This window comes from Desmodus rotundus, chromosome 11, assembly GCF_022682495.2.
Source record: "Desmodus rotundus isolate HL8 chromosome 11, HLdesRot8A.1, whole genome shotgun sequence".
Taxonomy (NCBI): Eukaryota; Metazoa; Chordata; class Mammalia; order Chiroptera; family Phyllostomidae; genus Desmodus; species Desmodus rotundus.
In genome coordinates, this window is record NC_071397.1 from 16,983,169 (window position 1) to 17,006,399 (window position 23,231).

The 23,231-nt window shown below is 44.0% G+C and overlaps 1 protein-coding gene across 1 annotated transcript in view; it reads right to left on the bottom strand.

The window, feature by feature from the left end:
- The window catches only part of PKHD1 (PKHD1 ciliary IPT domain containing fibrocystin/polyductin), a 447,336-nt gene extending 444,177 nt beyond the window's left edge, over window positions 1-3,159 (bottom strand). Inside the window, exon 1 of the mRNA XM_024558059.3 lies at window positions 2,993-3,159. The gene's annotated coding sequence lies outside the window, so the exon portion shown is untranslated. The remainder of the gene's footprint in view (window positions 1-2,992) is intronic.
- Between the last annotated feature and the right edge of the window lie 20,072 nt (window positions 3,160-23,231).

Below are 23,231 nucleotides of genomic sequence, written 5' to 3' on the forward strand. Positions count from 1 at the left end.
GAGGAGAGAGAGGTTGATAGCTGTAAGAACTTGACCGGACTGTATATACCATAATGTTGACTGGGAGAGGCTTTCATCTCTGTTATATTTTAAGAGTTGGATAGGCCTGTATTCTATCAATCATAGCTTGTGGGACAATGTGCAACTTACCCAACCAAAACTTAATGGCAGTGCTTGGGCATTGAGTTTTCTGTGGGTTCTTTGCCATCCTCTCCCTTGCAGATGTTCCTGCAAGGTCCTGCATCAGAGGCAATCTTTATATGTTAACATCATTTCATCGCTGTGATGGGCCCATGTTATGGGTGTGCAGAAGGACAACAGGGACAGATGTCAGGTTACCATCCCATGACATGTGTGGTTGTGCAGGTAACCTAAAGGAAGCACTTGAAATGTCCACTGTTGTCCCTCCCACATGAGGTCAAATCGATCTTGTGACTCAGCAGCTAGATATACTGAAAAAAAGCATTTGCTAAGTCCAGTAGAACATGGTGCAATTCTAAGATCACAGCCAAGGTATCCGAGATGGTGGCAATGCTGGGCACAGCTGCAGGGATGGAGGGCCTCACCTTGTTTAACTCTCTCTCAGCAATCCATGATCATCCTCCATGAGACATCTGCCTTTTTTATTGGCCTTTGGTATTTCCATACCAAGCTGTGGAAAGCACCATGGGCAAGGCATGCAATGCCCATTCTGAGCAGTTCCTGGATAGTTGTTTCTATTTCCTTAAGCTCCCTCCAGGCAGTTCATGCTGTTTAACAGTTACGATTCTTTGAGGGAGTGATAGCCTCACCTGCTCCCAGTGGCATTTCCCTCACCACCGGTTTGATAACTCTAACCTGGGGCACAATTCACGATAGAGGTTTGCAGAGTTTGATCACGTGGAATACCAATGCCCAATATGTTCTCTGTATTGAAGAGATAAAAACCTCGTATTTTTGTGGAAGAGAAAGCCCAGTTTGCAGTGTCAAAGATACCTTCCTGACCATAATCATCGTCCTCAGTAACCATCGATGGTGCTGAGGCAGCCAGAAAATTCTGAGAATTACCATGTATCGGGGTACATTCAGTGCCACTCTCAGTAAGAACCATAACCTTTTGTTTATTTCTGCGGAGCCAGTGAATAGTGAGCCCAACACGATGCCTCTGACCAACTCTCACGGCCCTCACCTGGAGGCGACCTTGACCTGTACCCTATACCTGGGGCATGGGAGGCACCCGCCCCAGTGGGACTGACTTCCTGTTCAGATATTAATTCAAGGCAGCATGTATCCTCTTAGCTTTGCATAATAACATGCTAACGTCTCCAATGTATTATGCTGTTCTCACATCCTGTCTGCTAGCCCCAAAGTGGACAACTGCAAGTCCTCAGCTATTCTTCTAACCTTCTAACTTGAGTTTTGGCCTCTGATGGGATATCGGTGGCTTGCTGAATTGCCCACAGTACATTCCAAGGACAGGGGAGGCGTGAAAAGCCTGCAATTGCTGTGTCCAGCTCAGGGGTGAACAGGCAGTCACATCCTCCCACAACACCCAGCCATTCCCACTCTCATTGCCCTTCCCTCCATGATCCTCTGGCTTGTGTCCTGTGCAGCCTAGACCCCATGGTGCAGTGTCACGTACACCTATTCTTCCAGACTGTCCCTTCCTCAGAGAGGACCTCTATTTCCACGATCCTCCTAGTGCAAAAGTGTCACACAGCACTCAGTAAATTCTAACTGGTGAGTACATATTTAAATAATCTAAGCCTGGCTTCACCTAATCTGAAAGAAATAACTTACACACATATGGGACAGGCAGAATTCACGGAAGCCTGGCTGAAAAGCCATATGCCCTAGATAACGCCCTCATGCTTACTCTGGCAAGCTGCTGAGTAAGCACCCCCAGCACCCCCAAGTCAGAGGGCGCAAATCTAACACTATGAAAAACACTGGCTCTGAAATTTTCTGAAACTTAAAAAATTTACAAAATTAAATACATGCACATATTACTAAAAATACTTTTAACTTTAATTTTTAAGAAAACACTGAGACTAGCAAAAACAGTTACACCAGTTCAGAAACTATAAAAGCCACAATAAGTGCTCAGAAAAAGAGTATTTTTTTAAAAACTTAGAATTAATTTATAGGTATGTCTTGATTAAGATAGTCCAATACTATATAAAGTCATCTATATTTAATTCAAATCCACAAACATTTGGTATATGCCTAATATACACTGGGCACTGCGCTGGGAGCTGGGAAAACTGTGACAAATAATCTGTGTGCTTGCCCTCAAGGCCCTAGCTGATGGAGTAGGAGTGGAGGCTGTTTGCATTTGTAAAAAGAGTTCTAAAATTTTCAAGCAGATGTGGCAGATGGTTCTTTAAGTTGCAATAGTCCCTACAATTCGTTTTTAAAACATTTAATTTTCAGAAATACACCTACTGCATAGAGAAAGGTACCCAGGAGTGTTTGTAACTTGGTCCACAAGCATGAGATCTAACTTACTTGTCCCCAGCACAGGAGAGTCTATTTTCAACATGGCTATAGGATTTTAACATTTCATTTCAGCAATTACTCCAAGCTTAGAACAATGGAGGTAGATACTCATTCACTGGTTTTCCTAAAGCCTTACATTCATAGTTGCATCTTTCCCTCTAGAATAGAGCAATCAAAGCAATAATGAATGTAATTTTTCTTAATATATGGTTAATCCACAAATTCTTCTTAAGGATAAACTCAGCCTCTACTTAATTCCTTTAACCAAGAAATTTTCAATCAAAGGAGACCTGTGAGCATTTGGTCATGTATTCTGTCTCGTGTCTCTCTTCTCTCTGCTCTCATTTTCCTCATCCTCTTTTCCTCCTTCCCATTTGGTCTGTCTTTTGAGACTTGGAGAAACAGAGCTGCAAGGTGCTAGTACCAATGGCCTTCCATTTTGCTCACCACGACATTGGCAAGAGATGCACTACCAAGAAAACAGACAGCAGAGACATTTTTGATCAAACAGTACCTTTTTTCTGTTTCTTCCTCGTTGTGACTCAAGGGAGAAATTGCCCTTCCTTTCCAAATGATCTTGTTCCTCTCTGTCAAGAAACAGTAGCCATGTTATCTGGTTAGAGCCCAGCCCGCAGCTACTGTACAGGTAACTCACTCAGGTTGGACTGTAACTCACCTAACTCGTTTGTCCTGGCCAAATGGATGCCAAAGTAAAAGTTCAGAGTGGACCCTAGGGCAAGTTTAATGATTAATACAAGCTATTTAGGATTTTTCCTCAGGGACTTTTAATAATGACCATAGAAAGAGTGTCTTACATTTTTCTCCACTTACTGCATGTGCCCCAGACAAGAATTTTAAGTAAAAGTCCAGCCAGTAAGACAAACAGGCATTCAATGATTGAAAGAATTTGCCTGTAAATCAGTGACCAAACACAGGACCCAGGAAAAAGCATCAGTAGAGTGCTGACCCCCATTTATGAGAAGACTCCGGCTTTTCATCAAGAAGAATGATTCATAAGTGCCCTGTTAGGGGCTGACATTCTCACCATAAGGGTGTGAGTCTAAAGAAGCAGTAAAAGGAAGTGACTTGTTCAAAGTTTTGCTAAGAAAGGACCAACTAGCCCTCTTTGTTGTTTTACTTTCCTCTCTCTCCTGTTCTTGCTTTCTTGACCAAGAGAAAGCCCTTAACTTGTACCCATCACCTTCTACTAGAACCCAGACCATAGGTCTTAGTTATTGGTTTGACTGTCTCTTGATAAAGAAGCTGAGAAGCAGAGGGCCTGAGCAGTCAACACCACCTTCTTACTTGGACCATGGCTGACTTTTCTGTCTCTATTCCACCACCCATTTCAATTTATGTACATCACCAGCTAGCTACTTGGTCACTTCAGTCCATGCCCAGTGGTTCCTGACCAGAAGAAATTCTCATCTCCTTTCCTTTGGGAGAGGAGTCTTTCCAGGAGAATTTGATAGCCCTGAGTTTCCACCAGAAAGAACAATCAGTAGACATGGGAAGCACCTCCAGCAAGACCAGATTTAATCTATAAAAATACAGCACAACTCTGATGAAAGTAGTGGAACTAACCTGTAGAAAGCATGGAAGTTTATGCTGAATCTGCTGTATATCACAGCTCAGCAACCAGTGACAAGCAGAATGCTTTTCCTAGCTGCAGCCAGCAGTGTAGAGGGAGGGTGCCTGGCCAGGTTAGGCAGGTAGGATGCCAATCACCCTGCCACCCTGCCTACCTACTGAGACAATTTCCACTCTAGTTCTCTCCAATGCAGGTCAACAAGCATCAGTTGAGCCACATTTGTGTGCCTCGCACGTGGGTAATGGAGAGGAAGGGACAGACCAGGCTTGAGATTTCAGAATTATTGGCAATTTTTTAATTTCCATAACAAAAATTATATTCATGAATCACTTGAGTGATTCAAAATTATTTTTTACAGAATATAACACAGTTTCTGTCCTCAAAGTACTTGCTGTCTGGCAGGGGAGACAGGCTCATGATCAGATTAGTTACCTATATTATAGTTGAGTCTCCTTAATGTGTGTTTTATTTCTTGCTACTTTAGAAAGAGGGTTCCAAAAATTTACCTCATCTATCCTTGAGTAAATAGCCTACGGTGGATATCTATAATTATTTTTATAGCCTAGTTGTCAAGACTTCATCCTAAAAACACCCCAATGTTCTTATGGGTAGATGTACCTCTCTACTCTTGACTAACAGAATCTTAATGATACACAACACCTTGGTTTCTGGGCTCTAGGAACTTCCTGTTGGGTAACCAAACTCTACTGTTAAAGCAATGAAGCAAAATGAGCCATTTCATGCTCCAAGACCTAAAAAGAGAAGTTGTAGAACTCAACAGATAGCAACTATACCACCTGAAGGTTTGGAGACCCTCAAATACTGCCCTGTGTGAACCCCCTTTTCTGCCTCAAGACGCCTGAATATACACATGTATCTAAGTTTGCCTTGAAACACAACCTCCAGACAAGCCCCCTCACCCCACCCATCTCATAGAGAAATTCTAAGCTCAGGTCTGTGACCAATGATAAAGACATACACTCCTCAGAAGGCAGCCTGAGCATGGTTCTCCTACCACCCCAAAATAGGTAGCCACGCCCACTACCAAACATTACACTATTCCACAGGAAGCCATTTCATGAAAGTTTATGAAATCTCGACACATACAAAAAGATGTTGCTCAGGTTTATAAAGCAAACTTGGGGAGATCAAGCCTGTTGGGGACCACTCTGTGTGGTTTCAGAGACTGTCGCCCTGTGAGAGCAGGCCTTGAAAGAGGCCAGTAAGTCTCATTGGAAAACCAGGAAACACAGGTGGCAGGCAGGACCCGACACCAACACCGAGGACTCCCGTGGGAAATCGGGTCTGATAAATACATTGTATCCTTTGAAGCTTGCTTTGCTTTGTATAGCCCTGTTGGTATATATTGGATGATTAAGTTCAAGGCATAAGGAATAAACTCCTTATCTCATGAAACAAAAGAGCATCTTGTGTCAGCATGACTAACAGACACCGACCCTGAGGCAGGTCGCTGGGTTCCTTCAATTGTTATCTGTAGATAACTTGTGTTTTTGTATGACTATAGCCTTTTCACATTGATTGATGAGCTATGCATGTATGCTATATACCCTTATACATACCATTCCCAATAAAAGCCATTTTGGAGAAGGGCTCAGGGTGTTCTCCACTAGAAGGAATCGCCACCCCCTTTCCCGCTGGAACAACAGATTGTGTCCGGGGAGACATTCTCATTCATCGAGGCCGGGTGATCTCCACAGGATGGGGCATCCCACACAAGATGGTTATTTTCTGACCTCTTTCTCTTAGATTCCAAAACCACTCTGAATTCCTGGGGACAAGCAGTTTTGGGAATTTGGGGCTGGGGTGGTATGAGAATGAACCTCGTATATCTCCAATTATGGGAAGAATAATTGAGCAAGGATCTAGCTGTTGTGCTCTGAAATTCATCGCCACATTTGGACCAAGGACACACTTCTACAGGCTGTTCCCATTCAAGGACTGAACATGGCAAAGGTAAGGCAGGTTTGTTCAGAGGAGACACAGGACTCCTGTGATGGAAGCTTTATCTTGAAGACTCCCCAACCTTGCAGAACTTTCCTTAAACTACATGGCAGGCTAGGATGCATCTATTCCTCTCTCCTTAACTCTCTGACAGCTCTCCCAGCCTTCCCAGCTTCATCCCCAGCTTCTCTCTTAGGCACTTCCCCTAATATGATCCTTGCACTTTTAATCCTGTCTTAGCATGTGCTTCTCAGAAAGATTCAGACTAATGCGGGTACAGTGGAAGAGAACGCCATTGGCAAGGACTATGGACTTTTTATTAGTGGCTCCATGCACAGCAGCTTTAGTGAAGATCCTTTAGATAGCTTTGCAGGTCCTGGATATTAAACAACAGAAACCAGAACAGAAGAGGAGGGACATCACCTAAGGAGCTCTCTGAGATCAATGTGCTTGGCATCTGCTATTTGACCCTCCAGATCTACTCTGTACTGTTCTCCACTCTGCTCTGTGCCCTGGAAGGGTGACCTGTATAGACCGTACCAGTGAGTTTCCTTGCCCACAGTTGGTTTCATAAATGATGGATACCACCAGGAGCCCAGAAGGAGATGCAGAGGGACAAGATATGGTTAGGGTATCTTTCCCCTGGTTTCATCCCTACTAATCTCAGCTTCTGACAAGGGATCCTTTTCGCATAACCCACTCTGTTGCTCTCTCTGTAAGTTCTGGTAACCCTTCCTCTCTTTGCCCCTTCAGGCCCAAGGGTAGCAGTTCCTGTTGCTGGTAGCTTACATGCACTGCACCATCCCTTATAGCTTTTCCTAAACTCTTAGAAATAGTCCCTTTATTAATTTTTCAGCCTAAATGTTCTATCTGTTTCTTATTGGGACACTAATTGTTATCTAAGCTCCAAGAGATAACTAAACTTCCAAATGGGAAAATATAGAGTTCAAACCATCAAAATTTGGGAGTTAGTATAAATGTGACCTCATGAGTATGCAGAGGCTGGTGGTGCCTGACAACATTTCAGTTACGCATCTCATTCACAAACTAGGTGATGCATTTCATTTTTTAAAAAATTATTTCCTATTACAGTTTGCATTCGCTATTATTTTGTGTGCTTGAGGTATACAGCATAGTGGTTAGAAAATCATATACTTTACAAAGTGTTCCCCCTAATCTTTCTAGTACCCAACTGGCACTATACATGGTCATTATTGTACAATATTATTGATTATATTTCTTTGTTATACTTTATATCCTTGTGTAGATGCTGCATTTCTTAAGAAAAAGAATTGTCTTTATCGCTCATAGCCCCAAAACATTTTGCACGGTCTCTTATATAGTACAGGCACAAAATAAAATGGATCGGAATGACTCATGAACTCCTTTGAGAAAAACTGTTCTGGAATGGGTGAGGGCAACAGAAGCCAAAACTAGGCATTGAATTGGAAACTAAGAATGATCAATGTTTTTCCCCCTTTTTTAATAAGTTTAGTACATATGCTTATTGATGAGAAAGAGAAATATTGCTATTAGAAACATCAGTCGGTTTCCTCCCATATGCTGCCCAACCTGGGAATGAATCTGCAACCTAAGTATGTGTCCCGACCAGGAATCAAACCCACACCACTTTGGAACACAGGACAATGCTTCAACCAACACAGCCACACCAACAAGGGTACATTTTTCCCTTAAACATAAAACAAGTTCTAGATGTTAAAGAGGATATAGTTGATAGAAGGCAGGCCTGGATTCCATCTAAGTAAGAACTTCACTGGGCAAGGGGAGCGCTGGAGCAAGCTTTGCTCTCCTTCTCCAGGTACCCCCACCGTGTGCCCAGCCATGAAGCTACAGCCCACCTCTGCCCTCGTGTTCTGAGCACCTCGTGCTCTGGTGTTGCCAGAATCCTCTCCAGGCAATTCCCCTTTCACCTGTGTAGGACTGGCCCAACTTGTCCTCCCTTTTCCTCAAGTCTTCCTAGTCTCCCTTTTTCATGGAAAAGCAAAAAGAAAGCAATTACATACTCTCTGGGTTAATATTATACTCCTGACTAAATTGACAACTTAAGGATAATGAGTACATGGACTCAAATTTGGAGGTTAAATGAGTCTGTTCCACCACAGGTTCTAAGCTGTGGGTGAGATAGGTACTCTATAGTTTCTATACACAAGTAATTTGTCATGATTGCCTCTGTCCTGACTCAGTTTTGCTCATTAATTCATTTTGGTAACAGTGACACTTCCCATCCAGAAGTGGAACTACAATGACCCCCACCATCCTAATGAGAGTCCTGAAAACCAATCAGGCCCCTGGGCGGTGCAGGTGCAAATAACTTACAAACCCAGCGCCCTTGGGAGCAACACTGAACTACAGGTACTTCCCCACTTGGATGAGCAGAGCCGGTTGGCTACTCTAACATCACATAGTCTGGGAGCATATGGTGCTTTCTGCCTCAATCATCCCGAACACATCATTGCATTTGTAACACTCGACAAGCTGGGTCCACACCAACACACAGAGTAATGGGAAAACGGTGACATCGAGCTTATATTTAACCATGAGGTGGCCGACTGTCCCACTCTACTCCGACTAGGAGTTTTCCCAGCACATGGGGCTTCCAGTGCTAACACAGGACAAGTCCCAGGCAAACCAGGATGGTTGATCACCCTACGTCTAAGAAAATGGACATATGTATAATGCACGTTAGGTAGACCTTACTCCAGAAAAATTAAACACTTCCCACAACACGTGGGCACTCACAGGAGGTAGGCTTCAGTTGCTCATAAACTTGTCTTACATGGACTAACTTGATTTCCTTTGCATCAAATAAAATAGATGTTACAACATTCAATGCCTTCCAGACTGCAGAAACATCCTTTTCTTTGAATTTAGGGCATCTGTGAGAGACATGGGCAAAACAGCATAAGTCAGTTTCTGAATTACAGTATAACTCCTTCTCCCAGGCTACAGCAGAATTTAAAATAAATCATACTAACAGGGAGCAACAACGCAAAAGCAATGAATTTTTTCTGTTGTGATATCATGTTACTACCTGAGCTCAGGAGTCCAGCTGAGGTTTCGGAAGTGTGTCTTACATTTAGTTTGAAATTACGAGTGACACTGAAGTCCCTCCCTTCTGCAGCCGGGTAGATTCCTTGCTTTAGCGCTTTAGCAGTGGAATGTAATGGTACTATCAATTTCTATATCTTAGAGGAAATTGTTTTAAAAATAAAGGAAATGTTTGCCCCTTCTCTGGCAAATGTTGCACAGCAAATAAAATAATGCAGAGTCCAATACCTGACATGAGGAACACATAGGCAAAGAAAAGGAGTGGGCTCTAAAAGTCTAGAAATAAGACTGCCTTCAGAGTAAAACAATGCAACCAACAAGTAATGGATCGAATTACTCACTAAGTCTTAAAGCTGTAAATACATATAAAGAAAACTATTCAGATGTATAGCGAGCCAGTTTTCTAAAAGTGGCCACAAAATTTTTTGACAATTATCTCATTGAAAGGAGGGTCCATGTCTCCATACTTCTGAAGCTGGGTGGGCTGGTGACTCAAAACTAACAGGTGTTAGTAATGATGCTGCCTGAGGTCTGCGGCTGAGCTAGAAAACACAATGCAGTTTTGCCGTGTGTGTTGGAACAGGCGAGCACAGTGCTGTGACCCACCCCTTGAGACGTCCAGCTGCCTGGGGCCACCGTGCTGTGAGGAAGCCTACTGTGAGCACTCCCAGTGGTAGTCCTGGAGTCTCTCCTCGCTCCCAGACATTACAGCCCTGAGGGAACAGGCCTTCGAAACATTCCAGACCCCAGGCATCCAGTCACCACCAGCCTTTGCCTCTTCCCACCGAGACCTCGAACATCATATTTTAAAGACAAGCCATCCCTACCTATGCAGTCACCGGCCCGCAGTGTCCCGTGGCGTTGGACTACCGAGTCCTGTGGAGGAAAAGGGATGGTACGGCCACTCTCTCAAGAGGAAAGCACCCCAATCCTTTCCTTGACAGGCTTTTATTGCATTTCTGGGCACATTACATTGAGGATGGTCCTCATTTACTATGCACAGTTTCGCTTTAGGTGGCTACTTTTTACAGAATACAAAGGAGAGGGTGTTGCTAATTACATCAAAAAGGAAGGATATTTGCAAATGCAAAGGGAAAAGTGGTTGAACTGGTTGCACTAGTCCTTGGAAGGTTTAGCATAGATTTTAGGAAGTTACTTTACAGATATGCAGTAAACGTTTGCTGCCTCAATTCAGGGGGAGGGAGTTTTAGCAAAAAGCAAGTCTCAAAGCAGCCTAGGTACAATGCAGGCCTCATTCCCCACGGGAGAACCTATCTGTGGGTGTGGGTCCTGTGTGCCAGACCTCGCTCCCACTGGCTTTTCCGAGTGGGAGCTGGGCCCACGCCACACAGAACAGTCTCCTATACCCTACTATGCCCTTTCCAAAGTCTCAACCCACAGAATCTATGAGTATAATAAATTAGTTAGGATCTAATGCCACTAACGTTAGGGTGGTTTATTAATGCAGCGATAGGCAACTCAGTCTGAAACCTTAGAAATAGAAGAATCCAGGGACAAACACTTTTGTGATCTTCTTAGCTTTGAACAAAGAACCACCCTGCTCTCCTGTTGCCAAATTGATTCCTACTCACCCTGAGATCTCTAAGTGACTATCCTATGACAAGCTTTCCTCTTAGACCAGATGATGTTCCCCCATTATACAGGCTTGTTAAATCTTTATTGCTCCACTGTAGCATTTAACCCAATTTTACTTAAATAATTACTACTGATGCAGTATTGAACTCTGTGTGTATCATTGAAGCAGGGTGCAGCCAAGAGGAGGGCCCCAAGAAGGGATTTGTAATGGGGTCCAGAGCTCAAGGTGTCCAGGAAATATTAGAAAAATATAGATAGGATGTCCTCACCCCCACAAGCCTGAGCCAGGGGGGGTGGGACACAGGGAACAGGGCCATTCAGAGCTGTTTTTGGTAGCAAGAACTTTGCAGCTAACCCCTGGCACAGTCATTTAACATACCTATAACCTTTAACTGGTTTCATACATATGTTAAATAGCTGTGGCCATGCTTTGAGCTGGGGGATAGAAGCGAATTCCACCCAAGATGGGACAGGGAAGCAACTCCCCCTGGTTACAGGGCCTGTGTGAGAGCTTGGAGAAGATTGGCTCCACGCCATCAGGCCACACCTGCCCAGACTTACTATGGCAGCCCAGTAAAGCTGGAAGAATACGGGGATTCTGGCAGGTGTAACTGAATGTAGGAGGAGTCGGAAATGGGGCTGCAAAGGAAGATGGGCACTGGAATTTAAACCTAGGCGCGGCAGCCATAGGAAAGAGGAGGACCACACGGTTCTGAGGGGGAAGGAGAGAGCCGTGCGGTTCTAAAATGGGGGAAGGACCATGCGGTTTTGAAGTAAATAGGGGGCCACGTGGTTCTGGAGTGAATAGGAGAGGACCACGCGGTTCTGAAGGAGAGTAGAGAGGACCGTGTGGTTTTGGAGTGCTTCTTTTTGCCACGCGGCTTAGGCAGCAGGAGAGACTTTGCCAGGAAGAAAGGGGAGAAAGGACTCTTGCTGGTGGGCCGTGAGAAGGTGCCGCATGGCTTTGGATTAACTGGAGTTCGCAGCAGCCACACAGCTGATGGTGCCAGGAGCCTGAACCACAGACTTCTACTTCTTTTCCTGAGACACGGTACCCCGGACTGGGCACAGGGAGAGGGAAGGACTGTGCATCTGTGGGTATTCTAAAGGACTTCAGTATCTTACTGAAGACATTAAGTCATTACTCTAAGTTTGTGTAACTTTTAAATAAATAATTTCTTTCCTTTTCACCAGTCTCTGGCATTGAGAGAGGTCTTTCCTCTGGTGGCGGGCATTTCGAACCTAGCAGGTGGGTGTGTGGGGGGAGACCTCCAAAGAGAAAGGGGGAATCCTTTCTGTAATAATTTATCGTGAACCACCCCCCACCCTGCTCTGTAACATCACTACTAATGTAGATGAAATGGATATTTCTGATCAGTGCCTTCAATCATGATCAATACATCTCTCTCTCTTTTTAGTAATACCTTAAGCAAACCTCATACCTTGCAGCTTATTTCTATTTGCTAAAACATATCTGTTGAGGGCTAGGCAAGAGAGCTAGGCAATTATAGGCATTGCTAAGCAGAAAACCTCTTGAAGGTCACCAGAATAGATAGGGAAGAGAAACAACATTGTCGGCCAAAGTAAGGGTAAACAATACGTGATTTGCAGAGGGCTTATTCTGAGTTACAGCCAATTAGTTAGAGGGCCATAAAATTTGAGGCGCCAGTCTCATCTTAGGTTAAACTGAGAGTTACAAATTAGGTAAGACAGATGGTTCTTATCACAGGAGACAGGGGTTCAAAAGAAAATTTTAACATCTAGTTAATGTCCCTCCAGAACCAAGATAACAGCAACCCCCGCTTTTGTAACTTGCTTGCTTGTTTCGCGCATATAAAAGAGCTAGCCTGTAAGCGTTTGGCGTGACTCCCCTTTGCAGCCTTAACGGGCACCCTGGGAGTTCGCCCCTGCGCAGGTAAAAATAAAGTACCATCTAAGTGCACTCCACACGTCTCCTTTTGATTTTCTGCTTGCGTTCGGGTTACAACAATATCCATTCCCAATAAAATGTGACTAAGGTATTATATCGATGTCAATTTCCTAGTTTTGTAAGTCACTATGATTATGTACGTTGTGTCCTTAGAGGAAGCTGGATGAAGAGTACTGAGGAACACTATCATTTTTGTAATTTCTTGCGATTTAAACTATTTTAAAATAAAAGCATATTTTTAAAAATATATAGTCTATTCTAATGCATTCCAGCTTAAAATCTCCATCTCCCACCTGCCCCACCTGCTCAGGCTTTGCCCACAGCCCCAGGGGCCTCATGGAGCAGAGAAGTGGCCTTTGCTTTCACTCCTCTTGCCCTCCTCTGGGAAGCTTCCTGAGACTTCTCAAGTATCAGGGTGAGGAGGAGGGTGCAGACAGGGACTCACAGACGTCTTTCTCATCTGGCTAGACTTCCTTTTAGAATCCTCACTGACTCTGGCTACTTCCACTAGCCTTTGCTCCCCTTTGCAAGACTTGAACAAGGAACATGTGAGTTCTTCCCGAGTGCTGGACGGGATGCCCCACTGTACAGTCCCCCAGACCTGCGTGTCTGTCCCCAGCCTTCTGTTCCAGCCCACTCCAATCCTCTGTTCCTGCCATTCCTTTCCGAGGCTTCTTCCTATTGGGCCCCCCACTGCACACAGAGGAGAGAAAAAGACCCAGTGACAGCTCAGGCCACCAATGCAAATAATCCTCCCCTCCTGTCTTTCTCAGCTGCTTGTATGAGGAGGGGGTCAGGGAGTTGGGTTAGCAAGCACTGTTCGGCCACACTTAATTAAGCCTGAGGAGCTGCACGACTCTATTTGGGGAAGGGGTCCTTTCAAAGTGTCGACTCTTTGACTTTTTCATTTTCTCATTAGTGCTCAGTCACAGTAGCCAAATGCTGGGCAATAAGAACAATCTCATCCAGTGCTCTGTTACATATCTCCTTGTTTGTTTAACGTCCACCTCCCCATTATACTGCAGCCTCCATCAGAACAGGGACAGTGTCGGTCGTGCTCACAGGGACTAGCACGTAGTAGGTACTTAGTGAATGTTGAATGACTGAGTTCGTGAGTATGACCAGTGTGCACTCCTGTCAGGTGATTGTTAACACCAACAGTTAACAGTCACTAGCCTTTACTGAGCTCTCTGTTAACTTTTTCCTGGACTACTTCACTTGGTCCTCAGAACAACTCTACCAGGCAGGCTTTACCATCATGCCCATTCTCCACACGGGGAAAATGGAGCACAGAGAAGTCCTGAAAGGCTTCCAAGGTGACCCAGCAAATGAGGAGTTCAGCTGGGCTTGGGAACCAGATCTGTTTGATTTCATTCATCAGGTATGTAAGCTGGGTGTCCCTAAGCATTTGAATCCTATAGCCAGTGCCCTGTTTTGATTCCATGCCACCAAGCGAGCATCTAATTACAGTGTGGCTCTCAGTACAGGTGTAGAGGGGAAGCTACACCAGCCGAGATTCCCCAGATCACACACAAATCAATGAGCACTGGAGAATAACATAGCAGTCTCTTAGGATTTGCTGAAGGAAGACTCACCTGAGAAGAGAACTTCCTTGGTATGCTGGCCAGTTAGGTTTCTGGGCCATACTGCAGCCTGGAGTTGGGTGATTTGCCTGGGAGAGTACCTATGAGGACTGGTCTGAACACCAGCCAGTCTTCCTTCTGAATGCCACCCGGGGTCACCATATGCTGAGTGCGCTGTTTTATTTTGGTACAACACATCTGGTTCAATACAGGTATTCAACAAAAGAAACGATGAATGAACAGAAGGATGGATGATGGATGGATGGATGGATAAATTAGTAAAGTTCTAAATTGTGAACAAGACTATAGCAACACATTTGGTATGTTGACTGTGTACGAGTCACTGTGTAACCATGCTAGAAACATTCACATCCTAAAATAATACCGGACACTAGATTTTTAAAACTTTTTCAAGATTTTCCCTTTCTGTACACATTAATTCATGTCATCCTTACTACAGCTTTATGGGTTACCGTACCCATTTACTGGGACACCCAGAAATATCAATCAGATCTTCTAACGTAACAGCTAATTAACGTGGAGTTGGGACTAGACACTAAATCCTTGGATCACACACCCAAATGTGTTTCGCCAGCTGTCACTGGTACACGCATCCTGCTGTTTGACTGAATAGGCACCACGCCCGCAAGTGATCAGGCCGCAAGTGATCACCAGGGCTGACACAGAGAAGCGAGTTGCACTAAGGAGCGAACCCCTCCTTCAGCCCCCAGGACCATCCCCAGGGCAGGTGGCCTCAGCAACAGTCCTAAAGAACTGGCCTGCAACTAAAATTCGAATTTGATCCAATGACGCAAGGAAGCAAGTGTTGGCTGCGTATCTATGATGCTACGCTGGTATGCTGGCTGCTGTGAGGGCCACAATGTAACTTCTGTGCTCCAAAAGCTTTCAATCTTGTTGAAAATATAGAACATTTACAAAGCAACACGGGCAGGATATAGGAAGCATCACAGAAGAGGAACACATGATAAATGCAGAAAAAGAGATAATTACTTTATTATGACATCATCAAGGAGGCCTTTGGAGGAGCTGACAGACATGTAAGTGGGATATGGAAGGATGGGTGAGATTTCTATCGATGGAGAGAGAAAGACTATCTTTTTAAAAAGGGAATGTTAATACAAAAGTACAACTGAAGGCTACCTACTAGGAAACAGAGCAAAATAAAGCTGCAGAACTAAGGTAGGGTCAGCTGGCCCAAGGCCGCAACGTGAGGTTTAAGAGTGTGGACGTTAAAGCTTGTTGGTGTGGTCGTGGGGTCCAAACCACAGCCCCACATTTTATCAGAGATTTCTGTGGTCAAATCCAGTAGCTAAACTGCCTGAGCCTTACAGCTATATGTGCAGCACAAAGAAACAAAAAGGTACTTGTTTATGAAAAAAATGAGCATACTATGGTTCTAAATAGTAAGCTGATATATATGGAGAAAGAGTTCATTAAAATAAAATAGGTACAATTTAACCCAGTTCAGTTCTGTTCCTGAGACTAAGGCTACAGGTCCCCTCAGCTAAAGCTTTCCAGATTCTGCCTTCCTTAGCTGGCACAAACCTGTTTTCTTTGTCCCTCTGTCTCTGGTTTTCACTCCCTGGCCACTCCACAGAAATCCTGCATTTGGGTGGTTTGTTTGACACAGGATCCACACGTTAGGCACCTCTTCCACTTCCTTCTTAGAGTCACACCCTGCATCCCTCGGCCAGGCCGACCCACTCCCGACTGAAGCTCCTGGAAAATAGTTACACTTGGCTCTGTATTGTTTTTGCCTAAACACCAGTAGCGTCACCTTAAGAAATAAATGATTTCTCCATGTCTTTCCAATTTAGATATTGATACATCAGTTAGGGTCCCCAAAATAACTGAAACAAAATGAGTTCATTGGGGCATGGAAACAGAATCTGGGTAGATTCAAAATAGATTTGATCACTACAGAATAATCTCCAAACCTGTACTATTTAAAAAGCAAACAAGCAAAAAAAAACCTTACTCAGATAAGACACTCACTAGATCATTTTAAGTTAAAACAAGTGGGACTTGAGAGAAAGTAGTTTGTGCCACGGTAACATGTTTCAACCCTAAAATTAAAAGCAGAGATGTCTCAGTACCCTGGTTTTCGGACCGTCCTTCAGAAGCTAGAATTTTTTTAAAGGGATCTGGAATCAAGAATCAGACAAACATGGATTCAAATCTATGGCTTGTGAGTCTTAGAGTCTTGAACATGTTTGGGTGTATGTACTGAGGTCTCACCCTCTTCAGCACACAGGTGGGTCATACCTGGGACAGCGGAATACTGAGGCCCATCACCACCACCTTGAGCAGCTCTACCAGTTTATCTCAGGGCAAATTTCAAATATTATGTTCTGTGCATGCCTTGAAGGGAAAATTTAGGGCAAGTACTGCTTAACTTCTCTATAGCCTGAGTTCCCCATCTGTGAAATGGGAATTCTTAGGCTCCATCTCCAGGGCACAGTCATGAGGGGAGACGACATTACCTAATGCAGCAGAGTCAAGAATAACCCCAGTAAGTGTAGTTACCATTGGTGTTACTGCCCAGGGCATGGCCAGGAGGCTCTGCTGCTGGGGGAAAGTCTGAACTGATACGGACTCCTAGTTTCTTATTCAAATGCTCATTTCTTTCTTCCTCCTTGCTAAAGGGAAGCAAGAAAGAATCTGTCAAGTGTGACTCAGCTTTGATTATTTTCTCTGGGGCCTTCAGGTATTTTTTACACAAAGTTGGAGGTGGGAGGATTGGGGACAGGTGAGGGAAGAAGAATGAAGCCAAGATGTGTCCCTGACATAGCCCTGTACTTCCTGTGTTCTTGCAACTGACCTTCATCTCAAACTTTGATGGCACTGGGCATGCCTTATTTATAGACAACAACTGCTACAGGACTTCAGAGGGGCACGTGGCCAAGCCAGAGACATGGAGGGGACTCTTTGAAGGGCTATGTTCTCAACTGCGGAATGGAAAGGACGGCGCACGACAGCTTCTGGGATCTAGCTCTGAGCCCTGCCAAGAATGCCCAATTGTCCGCAGTGCAGGAGTTGGCCAAGGCGCTCTATGCCAGTCCCAGAAGTGCGGCTTTCAACCGACATAAGTGATACAAGTGGGCTTTATTGGACTGTCTGCCATTATCTGACAGACTCCCGCATTAATCCATGGCCTTTAAATACCATGACAGCCAGACAATTCTCACCTTAAATTAGAGAGAGAGAAGGAAGGAAGGAAGAAAGAGTGGTAGACTGGATAATGGCCCTCCCGAGGAGCCCTAATCCCCAGAACGTGTGCGTATGTTACCGTACACGGTAAGGAGACTGTTGCAGCTGTGATTAAATCACACATTTTGAGATAGGGAGCTTTTCCGGATTATCCAGGTGGTCCCAATGCAATCACAGAGGTCTTCATAAGAGAGAGTCAGGGGGTAGTAAGTTGTAGAAGATGTGATGACGTTAGCCAAAGTCTGATATGGCACAAGAAAGGGGACACAAGCCACGGAATGCAAGGAGCCTTGAGAAGCTGAAAAAGGCAAGAAAAGAGATTTTTCCTTCAGAGCCTCCACTAGGAACCAGCGCTGTGAACACCTTGACGTTAGCCTGTGAGACCGATTTTGGACTTCCGGTCCCCAGGACTATAAGATAAGAAATCCATGTTGTTTAAACCACTAGGTTTGTGATCCCATGTTACAGCAGCCACAGGAAACTGACACGGCCCAGAAACATTGTCACTTGGAGCCACCGAAGTGCATGCATTCCTTTTGGAAGACATTGGTGCAATAAACCATAAAACATAGTGAGTTACTTAGCGCCTAAGCTTCCCCTTTAATACTTCACCTTCTCTGTCCTGCCTCCTTCCAAAGGACCAAAAATACTCTAGGAGAAGGTTCTTAATTAAGGTTCAAATAAAGTGGACAAAAAAAGGGCTGAAGAAAAGTCTTAGGAGCAGGGTAGGTATTAACTTTTATGTATATGTGTAAAAAAAAGATAAAGCATACACATGTTGAAATTATAATAGTTAACCATTGAGCAGTAACAGAGGTTATTTTTTCATTTTTTTATTTTGCTTACCTTTATTTCCTCATTTTAAAACAAACATATTATTGTGTCATAAATGTTTTCGATATCACATATGATAACAATGTTATCTTTTGGTGTAACTTTAAAAGATTTTATTTTGTAGAAACTGCCAAGGTCATCCCCCAAGTTGAGGATAGTTGCACAAATACTTGCAGAAAATGCAGCATCTGACTGGACACACCGGAGGCGATACTGAGCCCTCGAAGACACACCCAACCAGACCACTGTAAGAAAACACTGTTGGCAGAAGATAGCCACCCAAAATGTACAATTTCAGGTCCCACAGTGCCCAGCCTGGCCGGGACTATCTCCCTACCCATCAACTTCGCAGAGGAGCAGTAGAGCAACTTCTTTCATTTGAACAGGCTTTAAATAGTATGTTATGGGCAACTCAATAATGTAGAAAGACAGTCCATGAAAAAACAAGTTCTGTAGCCAAATAAAGTTTGGAAATGCCAAGAGCTATTCCCTTCCTTAAAGACTGGCAGAGCGTACTGGTTTATTACAGCCTCTGAGAAGCCCTGCAGAAAGGAATCCTATTCATGTTTGTTGAAGTTTTTCCCAAACATTTCATCACAGATCCATCATTTTGATTGGAACTAGTGTTTCTGAACATTCTTTGGGAAATTCTGTTGTAATATTGTGATTTCTAATAAGAAATGTAAAAAGGCCTTTGTCCCATTTCTAGCATAGAGCTCCAAAACCCCTTGAAATTTCCTGAGTGATAAGAGCAATAAAGGTAAATTTTGATATTCATAATAAACCTCTTTTCAAGTACACTTGAGTTTATGTGAATGAGTTAACTTTTGGAAAGCACCTGAGGGTGGGTGCTGTTTCCCAGGAAAACCAACCACGTGATTTGAGAGTTGAAACTTTCAACCCTACCCTCCCAACCCTCAGGGAGGGAAGAGGGGCTGAAAGTTGAGTTCAATCACAATGGCCAATGATTTAATCAGTTATGCCCATGTAACAAAGTCTCCATAAAAACCCCAAAGGAAGGGGTTCAGAAAGCTTTTGGGGTGGTGGAGATTTGGGGGAGACTGAGATGCAGGGCATGAAAGCTCTGCACCCTTCCCACTTGCCTTGCCCTATGCACCTGTTCCACCTGGCTGTTCCTGGGCTATGACCTTTTATAACAAACTGGTAATCTAATAAGTAAAGTGTTTCCTGAGTTCCGTGAGCCACTCTCACAAATATATTGAACCCAAGGAGGGGGTCATGAGATCCTCTGGTTTCTAGCCAGTTAGAAGTACTAGTAACGACCTGGCCTTGTGATTAACATCGCAGTTGGGTCAGTCCTGGGGGACTGAGCCCTTAATTCTGTGGGATCTGACACTATTTCCAGGTAGATAGTGTCCAAATTGAGTTACATTGCAGGTGTGGCTGAATTGCTTGATACATGAAAAACCCACACGTCTAGTGTCAAAAGTGAAGTAATGTTGAAGTATTGAGAGTAGAGGAAGTGCCCAGGAGAAGTTTTGTTTTTGTTTTTGTTTTTGGGTTTTTGTTTTTGGTTTTTGTCATATCTGGATTTGAGAGTTGAATGCAAAACGTCCCAATATGTTACCTGGGAGAACCAACATGTTCGGTAAACACCAGCTGGGATTTCAGAAATTGATTTTCGAAGTAGTTTGGTAAACTTCAATCATCTCCAGAGGAATTAGCTCCCCCAGCCAGAAGTTTACCCTTTGACTGCCAGCGTTATCCTCATTCACCAAAGAACTGTGAGATGGGCTAGAAGCAGGGAGATTTGATCTTAAAACTTCCAGCATGCAGGACCAATGAAAGAGCTTAGAGACACTCTGAGAAGTAAGCAAGGGCACCATATATTTTTAATTGGATTGGAAACTAAATTGAAAGGAAATGAAAAAGTTAAAACAGAAAGGGAAAGTAAGAGTAAATGAAACAAATAATTTTTTAAGTGAGCTGTACTTTTGACAATTCACTTCCATAAAAAGGTGAAGTGAAAGCTGACCGCCCTCTACCCCTCGCTCCTCCAAAAGGCCCCCTTTCCCCTTTCACCTTCTCCCTCCTCTTCCAGTGCCTCTTACTCATCACCTCTCTATGAAGCCTTCTTACCCCTACAGCGTACTTGACAGCCATCCACACGGATTCTCAAGGGCAACAGGAGATTCCTGAAACGTGATCCCGGCTTGCTGTCCAGGGGACAGTTGTTCACAGTGGAAAATCTCCCGGTGGTATTCAGCCTGACTGGCAGCCTCTGCGGAGGAAGGGAAAAATCTGCAGGGGATTTGGTGGCATGTGGCCTTCTCGCGCCACCTGCTCCCTCTTCTCCCAGAGGGAGGCAGCTGTGCGTCCTCAGAACACAACATCTCCTGCCCAAGAGTTAAAAGATCTGACTGTACTTTCAGGTGCTGTGCAGTCAAAAGCTGCCTGAAGAAGCCGCATAGAAGACCCCAGCACAAGCAGGATATTCATTCATGACGAACAGCTGCTACAAGGAAACCTGAGCGGAACAAGAGTGAATCATGCTAAGCGGCTGAACCCAACCAAAGTTGAATTTAAAACAAAATTGAACAGAATAACGAGTTGAACCAGTTTAAAAAGGAAAAAAAAGTAGAGAGAAGGAAAAGAACCTGTATTTCTTCACTGATACCCTTCTACGCTGAACTCTACAATAAATATATAATTTTAAATATGTATATTAAATAGAGAAAAAGTTAAAAAAAGCCAAAAATAAATGCTTTCCTGCAACTATTAATTGAGAATACAATGTAGATACACAGTTATCAAAATATGTATGAAACTATACCAAGATCTTTGTCCCATTGAAGGCTCTCTACTAGACTCTTCATTTCCTGAGCCACCTTCCCCCGATCCCACATAACACTGAGTGACCGCCGTCTGAGCACAGGTCCAGAGGCTTCAGGAAAAAACTGCCCCCCTTTGCAGGGGGGTTAAGTGATGGTCGCCATCCCCTATGCCCTCTTCAGGAAAGTTGTTGGAGAAGACTCAGGGGTGAGATGCAAGAGGGAAACCTGAAAACAAACTGAGTCAAAAGACGGAGTTGCAATAATGTCCAGAATAACCCTGATGGAAGGTTGCAGGGCGGCCTCAACAGAACATTTAACATTCCAAGTGGAGATAGTGAGTACTCTGGCACCCAATATGAGAATGCTTTAGCAAATGACTCTTCCCATAGAGAAACCACCACACTAGAAGCATAAAAATGTTTGATGAATTTTGGTCTTACAGGTGCAACCTGATACCTTTTTTTCATCCACTTCCATGGCTTCATGTTCTATCTGTGTGCTGATGACTCTAATCTTCTGAGCTCCTGACCCGAATATCCAACTGCCAACACAGTATTTCCACCGGCTCTCTCTCAGACACTCAAAACTCAGCGAGTTCAAAGACTCTGAGCCCTTGATCTTCTGCATGAAATCTCTTCCTCATCCAGTGTTCTCTGTCCCCAGGAATAGAACAACCATCCACACAGGTATGCACACTAGAAACCTTAGATTTGTTCTTGACACAGCTTAGCTTCCCATTTATAATCAGTTCCCAAATCTTACACATTCAGCCTCTTAACTGTCTCAAATCTGCCCCTTTTCTCCATCCCCACTGCCACAGCCCTAATCAAGGCTACCACTCTCTCTCCCAAACTATCAAAAGATCCTCCTGGGGCTATTGCTACCCAGTATCCACACTTACTCTCTCAATCCATTTGTCCCAAGTCTCCAAAGCAATCTTGTTTCAGTGGAAAACTGACTGATACTTTTCTCCCTAAAATCATTCAATGGCTTCCTAACAGTGTTCAGAATATGTAATGGGACCTAGCAGGCTCCATAATTTTTCATTTATTTAATAAATGTTTATTTAAAACTACTGTGTACTAGGCACTATTCAAGCACTAAAATATAGTAGTGAATAAAACATATTAAAAAAAAAAAAAACCTTACCCTCATAGAACTTACAGTCTAGTAGGAGAGAGGGGAAATAAACAATAAAATTAAGTAAAATATATAGAGTTAGATTGTGCTAAATGCCAGTGAAAAATAAGGGAAGGAGAAAGAAAAATCAGGGTGGGGACTAAAATTTGTGATAAGGAAGTGAGGAAAGTCCTCAGACAAAAACATGAAAGCATGAAGAGCAAGCCCACAGATAGCTCAGGTGCGAGTCTCAGGCAGAGGGCCCATAAGTGCCAAGTCCTGGAAGAGGCATCTGCTCAGTGGGTTCAACATTTCCCGAGCAGGTCAGTGTGACTGGAGTGGAGTAAGGAAGAAGATGAGCTCAGAGAGGCGCTGGTTTGGGGAAGGGAGGTGTAGCAGATTGTATAGGATCTTGCAGGTCATCAAAATTACAAGAGCTTAACTCAGCCTAAATGGGAAGAGGTCAAGTGTCATTAGCAGAGGAGTGACTTACGAGCACCCACTATGTGCCAATGTAGACACTGGGGATTGAGCATGAAATGAGGCAGTTAAAACCTGTGTTCCCATGGAGCTTCTGTTCTAGTAGAAGAGGACAGCCAGTATACAAGTAAATAATAAATGAGAAAGATGGTTTCAGACAGTGAGAAATGAATGAAATATAAAGAAGATGATGCAATGGGGATGAAAAGGTTGCCTTGCATCTTTAGGTGTTCAAGGAAAGCCATTCTAGGGCAATGATGTGTCAGCTGAAACCAGAGTGTTCAGAAGGAGATAGCCATGTGCCTGTCTGGGGGCCAAGAGCTCCACACAAAGGAACAGAAGCTTCAGAGAGCCTAACGTGGGTGCAAGCAGGAGGGCCCAACGAATGGAAGGGAGGTCGCTGTGGCTGGAGGATAGTGTGTTGGTGGAAGTCACAGGGCTGACGTGAGAGAAGCTAACGGGGTTCAGGTAATTCATGGAGCAGGTCACAGTGAGGCTTTTAGATGTTATTTTAAACACATAGGAACTTTGCTAGAGGGTTTTAAACCACACAGTAAAATAGC